Source organism: Chrysemys picta, chromosome 3 (genome assembly GCF_011386835.1).
Source record: "Chrysemys picta bellii isolate R12L10 chromosome 3, ASM1138683v2, whole genome shotgun sequence".
Taxonomy (NCBI): Eukaryota; Metazoa; Chordata; order Testudines; family Emydidae; genus Chrysemys; species Chrysemys picta.
The window spans coordinates 12,577,885-12,585,747 of record NC_088793.1 but is presented as its reverse complement, the minus strand read 5'-3'; the positions used below and the strand labels follow the sequence as shown (position 1 = coordinate 12,585,747).

At 42.5% G+C, this 7,863-nt stretch overlaps 1 long non-coding RNA gene across 1 annotated transcript; it reads left to right on the top strand.

Moving 5' to 3' along the window:
- Window positions 1-673: 673 nt before the first annotated feature.
- LOC135982153 (uncharacterized) lies at window positions 674-6,896 on the top strand. The gene is made up of 3 exons (XR_010599344.1): window positions 674-776; window positions 2,820-2,950; window positions 6,745-6,896. It is a non-coding gene; the product is annotated as an uncharacterized LOC135982153 (long non-coding RNA).
- The last annotated feature ends 967 nt before the right edge of the window (window positions 6,897-7,863 follow it).

The following is a 7,863-nucleotide window of genomic DNA, read 5'->3' as shown; positions in this document are numbered from 1 at the left end:
ATCTCTCTTAAAAAGGATTTTTAACCTCTTTGGAATGGGTTTTAATGCATGAAGTTAGTAAATTTTCTTAAATACAAGTAAAATATTGATTAAATATTGTACAAACAATGTGCACATGCCCTACTATAAATGCTTCCCAGGTATAGTTGTGTTCTGAAATTCTTCTCTGCGAAAGGACCCTCATTTCAAGTTAATAGGGGGCTTTCCATTTTTTCAGAGACCTTTCGATCAGGCAGTAGATATTTGCTAGTTGTAAATACTCATATTGTAACTTGCACAAAGCAGGAACTTGACTACTGTGTTTCCCTGAAATTCTCCAGGAATGTTTATGACGCTGTATAAATTATAATGGAGAGTCCTGTGGCACCTTTAAGACTAACAGATTTATTGGAGCATAAGCTTTCGTGGGTGAATGCCCACTTCGTCGGATGCGTCCAATACATTTGTTAGTCTTAAAGGTGCCACAGGACTCTCTGTTCCTTTTTACAGATCCAGACTAACACGGCTAACCCTCTGATACTTGTATAAATTATAATCATGATGATAATTATAAACCGATTGCAACAGAAATTTAGTAAATGTGGCAAGCTTCAAAAAAGATTTCAACAGATCAGTATTTCACAATCCCTGGTAGCCCATAAATAGAGACTCTCCATCTCCTCTCTATCTCGCAGTGTCTTCTCTCCAGCAACACTGAGCTCCCAGGCAAACTTCAGCCATGAAGATTCTATACCTGCTCTTTGCTGTCTTTTTCCTGGTGCTGCAAAGCTCTCCAGGTAAGATCTTAATGACATGAAGGGAGAATATAGAAGGACAATGGTGAGTCTGTATTAAGATTTCTAAAAATTGTGTATCATAATTTTTTCAGCTTTTTTTTCAAAAGAGTTGTATGGTTTTCAGCAGATACTTCACATTTCACTGGAGAATAGTCCTGGGGTGAGAAAGGGGTCTTTAATGTTCCTATTAAGATCCAGTCAGATTGGCTGAACTATGACCTATAATACTATCACCAATGTTCTACCTAGTGGAGTCCTACAGGGATTGGTTCTTGCCACGACACTAGTTAAACTTTTTATAAAGGACCTGAAAAAAAAAAACATACAATCATCACCTATAAAGTTAGCAAGTGACAAAAATTAAGGGACAGGTCACTCATAGAAAGGGATTTGGATCACTTGGTAAGCTGGGAACAAGTTAACAGTCATACAGCTAAATCTAAATCTAAGGGTAAACAGTAGATGAAGATAGTGAAGTCCAAAGCACAATGCTAAGAGTTACAGTGGAGTCTCATGAATCTGGGTGACTGGGCAACAAAATGTCAGACGAAATTCAATGTTGATAAATGCAAAATAATGCACTTTGGAAAACATAATACCAACTATACTTTTAAAATATTGGGTCTAAATTAGCTGTTACCACTCAGAAAAGAGATCTTGGAATCATTGTGGAGAGTTCCCTGAAAACATCTGTTCAATGCACAGCGGCACTAACAGAAAATACTAAAAGAATGTTAGGAACCATTAGGAAAGGGATAGGTAATAAGACCAAAAATATCAGGATGCCTCTTTATAAATCCATGATAATTAAATGTTGTGTGCAGATGCTGAATGTGGTGTGCAGATGTGGTTACCCCAACTCAAAAAAGATATATTAGTATTGGAAAAGTTACAGACAATGACAACTAAAAGGATTAGGGGTATGGAACAGCTTCCGTATGAGGACAGATTAAAAAGACTGGACATTTTCAGCTTGTGTCCTCTTCTTCTGGCCTAACCCAATGAAAATACCCTTTGTTCTAGGGGATTCAAGTGTTTGGATTGAAGAGTTTGGGAACCTTCACTTGAGATAGAAGGGTCTGTGCATATCCTTTTCCTCAGATGAAATGACAGACTTTCTATGAGCTTGTATAGCCCAGGAAGATACTGATAAGTACAAGATGCACATTTCTGGAGGATGAGGCTGGCACTGGGAATTGGCTGGTGTTGCTCTGCAGGATAATTCAGGAGTGTCTTGCTGGAAGTTTTCCTCTAATTCAACTGGGAGTGACTTTCCATACTAGGGGCTGTGCATGAGCAGGACCGGAAGTGGTTGCTTTCACAGCGGAGCAGTGTAGGAAGCACTGCAGGTTGGAGACCTGAGGGAACAGGCCTGTTCAGTGGTCCAGATTGTACCCTGGGGAATGTCACCGTGGATACTTTAAGGAAAGCACAGCTAAAATCTAGTTTAAAATCGTCAAATATTAATATCCTAAAGGACATTTGGGCCACATGATCATAAGGACCAGCCTGTCTGGAATGTCTAAGACTGTCAATTGGCCATTGAGTCAGTATTACCAAGTGCTGAGTCTTCACAAGAATGTCTGTGCCGAGTCTCACTGACAATCTGGCGTTCTGACCCTGGTTCAACCCTGCTCAGCCAATCAGCATTTAGATACTGCCTAGTTCATCAGCGTTTGGAATCAGAAAGAGTCAAAACCACGGCAGCAAAACCACTGCCCCACTCTTAGAAGTTGGTGATGCAGACAGCTACCTGCTTTCCATCCCGTACAGGTGTGGGGCTGGGAAGGACTCCCAGGCTCAGTGCTACAGTTCGGAAGCCTGCAGCCAGGAAGCCAGAAGATCTCCTCAATTAACTCCCTCTGCTCATTTCTTAGGAGCAGCCTTTGACTGGGCACAGGCACAGGAAGATAATTGGGTTGACTTGGCCTTGTCTCAGTGAATTGGAAATTCAGCTAATGAGAAATGCCCGTCATGCTGCAATCACAGCCCTTGTTTACACTTATATGTAAATGAAAATGAAGACACTTTTTCTTTGTGCAGGATTCACCCAGTTCATCAGTGACTCCATTGCTTGTCGTCGTGCTGGGGGCTTCTGCCGCAATCCATGTTACCCCCATTTCATACAAATCGGAAGATGTAGTTTTGGGCAGAGTTGCTGTAGAAGAAGATGGGTAAGTTCAGGATGCCACAAGGGAGACATTACTGTGTAAAGAAAATATTTGTGTCTCGAATTTCTATAGCTGCTGTTTAATTACCTTGGAGGCTGAGAGCACATGGCACAACCCTGACATGGGACAAAGGAAAATTCTGTGCTGCCATGATAATGGACTATCTGGGGTTTACATGTTAGAGTGAGAGTAATTGTATAGCTGCTTTACTCAGGCTGCCTATGGTCTGTCCACAACCCAGAGCAGCCCAGAGTCTCCACAGTGCTCAGTGGTCCATGTGAGCCATGTATTGCTCATGTATTGCAGTTACTCTCCACCACCCATTTTGAAGCCTCTCTGGCTTGCCAACATGGCATCATACAGACAATGTCTCTGGCCAGTCTGGCGTCCGTTTACATCATTGTTTCATTTAGGAATATGGAAAACAACGGGGAAGGACTAAAGTATATTTCCCAGGAGAGAGTATGGGGGATGCGTCTCCTTCGTATCATTGTGCAGCACTTATGAGATCAAAATGGCTGCTCTTTACAACAGTAATGCTTAATTTACCAAAAAGAAACATATACAAGTTTGGAGCTATGTTTAAGGGTGTGTGTGTGTCGTATCCTAGTATAAAATGATCAAATCTGACATAAAATATTTAGAATAACCAGCAACACGGCTTCTGATTTACACTTATATTTTAAGCCTTTCAAAAATGTTATGTCACCCTTTCAGTCATTGACAGAAGGATCCTAATTTCAATAACTACCCGAGGACACATTGAAGCATGGAATTTTCTTGGTAGCATTCACCATAAGGAAAGCTGCCAGTCTCATTCCATTATAATGCCTTCTTTTTACATACTTGTCCTTTTTTGGTAAAGTCTCCTTTGTGGATATCATCTCTGCATTTGAAAGGCCTCCTGTCCTCAGACTGAGAGGAGTTTGTAGGACCGGCTGTGAGTCTCTCTGGCAAGAAAAGGAGCAGGGAGGCTGAGTTGACAAAAAGAAATGGCTTAAAAATGAAGCCTGTAAAAGCAAACTGAGATAAGCTTAGAGACGAGCTGAGTAGAGGAGAATTTGGGAGCCCTAAATGGAAGCAGCCGAGGAGAAGAAATGGTCACTCAGCCCCCAAGGAAGCATCTCTAGCGCAGAGGGTTTTGTGTTTTTATTTTAATGTTATTTTGCCCCAGGTCGTGGATATTTTGGTTCAGTGTGAGCGGGGGGGCGGGGAGAGGAGGAGGGAGGGGCGCTAAACCACCAAGCCAACAGGAGAAATGGAGGCACTGGCCAAGTCTGATGATGAGAAGGTACGCTGCACCCACACAGTATGGATATAATCATGATTTTCCCATAGAAAAAATGCTATTTTTAAATCATTCCACTCAAAAATGGAAGAACAATTAAACTCATTTGTGACCTGGACCTCACTGCACAGTCCATCCAGAATGACACAGTGTGAAAAACTGGAAATGAACACAGTGATGAACATTTGAGGATTTCAGACAACCAGGTGCTTTGCAGCATTCTTGGACATGTGTTAAAGAACATCTGGGTCCAGATGCTGCAAACATGAGGAGCCGTGTTGAGGATAAAATTGCTCCTGTGGGTTTTTGTGGGAAAGAGGCACTTTTGAGCACACGTGTGAAGGCTGTCATGCCTTCTGGGACCAGTACTCTGTGGTTTGAACCAGAACCCTCCAGAGCTAAATGCTCAAGTGCCGTCAGGTTGAACAAAAGCTCCAGTCTCTAGATGGAGCCTGTAACCGACTCACAGCCTCCACTGAGGTTAATTCATAACACACGCTGACCAGTGGGTCATGCATGTATATTATCAGATATGCTCACTCTGCAATACAATTCAATAAGCACTAGTGCCTTTAAGGATTGATGCTACTTTCAGTCTTTATGGTAGCTCAGTACATACTCGGTGCTTTTGCATTTCTCCTTTAAGAAATCTAGAGCAATTACAAACCTTAGTGACTTCAATACTAGCATTGCTCAGAATTTCTTTTTACTGGTTTTAACATGTTTCATAAAGTTAAGTTAACTTGGTCTCATTGCTTCTCTGCAGCCAATTCTATGTGTGTTCTTATTGTTAGCTGCTGGATCTCCCCTTAGTCTTGTACAAGGTGCCCAGCATGCTCAAATTAATGTCACAGCAGGGACAGGACTGAGAGAGGAAGTTGGGAGGGGTGAGAGGTTTTCCGAGACAGTTTGGGCTTCTTCTCTACACCCAAACGGCTACAGTGGCACAGCAACACTGCTGCAGCTGAGCCAAAGCGCTTCAGTGAAGATGTTACCTTCCCCGACGGGAGGGGTTCTCCCATCTGTGTAGGCGCTGCAGCTCCCCGAGAGGTGGTAGGTGCATCAATGGAGAATGCACCTATCAACCTAGCGCTGTCTTCACCAGGGGTTAGGTCGGTTTCATTGTGTCACTCAGGGGTGTGTATTTTTCATACTCCTGAGCTACATAGTTACACCAACTAAATTTCCTAGTGTAGACCAATCCTAAATTGCCATATAGGCAGTTTTGAGGCAGGAGAGGTGAAGATAGGAGCTCTGTGCTAACAACTGCACTGCTACACACATGGCTGCTTCACTGAATATGTACAAAAAGAACAGACAGAAGATATTTATACGTACAGAGAACATGAAAAGGTGGAAGTACCCATACCAACTGTAAGAGGCCAATCAGTTAAAATGAAATATCAGAAGTAGGGATACCCTTTGAAGTGATAATTGAATCCACCTTTTCATGTTCTCTGTAGGTATAAATATCTTCTGTCTGTGTGTTCCATTCTATGCATCCGAAGAATTGAGCTGTAGCCCACGAAAGCTTATGCTGAAATAAATATGTTAGTTTCTAAGGTGCCACAAGTACTCCTGTTCTTTTTGCGGATACAGACTAACACGGCTGTTACTCTGAAACCTGAATATGTACAGAGATTATCATCAGATAGGGAAGTACCATCTGAATAGGGTCAAGCTATTAGGCTTACGTGAGCTGGAAGACAGAATAGTCCAGGCATTCTTTAAGAATAACTTATTTATCCTCTAAGTAAATATTTATTATTTTAGTTTTAGCTATGGACAAAAGTGTGTTTGAAAGGAAAAGTAAACACGGACGTGAGTCACATTATTCTACATCTTACATATTTTTGGTTTTATTTTTCTATATATCATAGAGATAGTCAATATTTTTAAAATTCACATTTTTGATTAATTCGCTCAATGGAATTTCAAATTTCAACTTTTTTTAAAAGTTTGATGGACATTTCTATGATATTGTACATCATATTTCTAGCCGTTTTTATACTTACCGGTAATTTGCCGGGATTCTCTTTTTAATCACCCAGCGACTTTATTTATTTATTTTTTTTTTTGGTTGTCACTTAAACTGTGTAGAATGTTAATAGGAAGGAGTTTTGTAAGGAAATGAGAATGTGACTCCTTTACGGGAGAGTTAGGGGCAGAGGGAGGGGAGAGCCACGTTCAGAAGTCCAGCATATTTACTTCAGAAGCCAGCCAGTACACATGTTTAAATATAATAGATAGACTGAATCTGTTCTACAACCTTAAATAAGAGGAAGTTGGCTTTTAGCTCATACTGTAGAAGCTCATGCATTAAACTCCAGAGGCTCCAGGTTCAATCCCGACCGATGTCAATCAAGGTCTGTTGGAGTTACATCTGCACACACTATTAAATGATGGGGAAGTTCCTGCTCTACCTTGAATTTGAAATGTAATGTTACATTGTCCTTTTTTTAATGGCTATAAACATAGAAAGTGAGAGTTTCTTCCCTTTTTGCAATAGAGAGAGAGTGAGTGATGGCAGCAGAGATTGTCAATGCAGGATCTCTCAGAATCTGGCAGAGGACGCCTTGCTTCTAAAATCCTTGGATGCTTTTCATCTGGGCTGCAAAGAATCTCGCAAGCTGGAAAAAATCCACAAGGGAGCCCTTGTGTCCCACCCAATAGCTTGTTCTTCTTTTTTCAATAAAAGTAGCTGCTGGTTGTGGTGTATTGCAAACATGCCTGTGAATATTTTGATTCCACACAGGGGCTGTTTTGCTATTTCTTTTCCATAACAATCCCTTCCTTCTGTTATCTTAACTACATATAAATAAAACAAACGGTCACTGCCATATGTAAAATCCACCCAGGGGTGTTCCTAGACCAGGGGACATACATATCTATACATTTCAGTGAGCTCACATGGATAAATCGTGACCTTTTCCTTGGTCCTTTGACAAAGCCATTTGGTTTGTGTTGTTGTCAGAGGAGTGGGGTTCAGTCCCAGTTTGGCTGCAGGGTTTGTAACGCCCACATCAATTCTCCACGGCCTGTCGACCCTCTCTCTGCTCCCCTCGCCTCCCACACCTCCCCATCATGAGATCACTTCTCTAGAGCCTGAGTGTCCAGACCTTGCCCTGTGCAGCAGGCTCCCATGCAAGAGCCTGAAGGGCATTGGAAATCCCAAAGACCCAGGCTTATAGAAACCTGAGCAAATTTGCAAGTGAGGGTGTAACTGAGGCAGCCACATGGGGTCCTCCCATGGAGAGGGAGAGACAATTGAGCTCACAGCTGCTTTGCATATCTTTGCAGCAGCAAAAGATTGTTACCCCGGGGGTACCATTTAGGAAAGGCCTTCCCCCAACCCCAGCTAGTTTTGTACCAGATTTGTGTGAAGTGTGCAGCAGAAGGGAAGATGCTGCCCTTCCTCTCTTCACCCTCTCTGACCTTCTCCGCTGTTGTTTGCAGCCATGCTGCCCCGTCCTCCACTATGGGGCCACCGCTGGCGTCGCTCCTCACCTGCTGATATGCTGCATAGAATGGGGTGGGGGCTGGTATCAGTGTGTTCCCTTCCACCTGCCCATTTTGGAAGTGGGTGGGCAGCGCACGCAACTCACCCCGGCCACTGATCCGCAGAGCT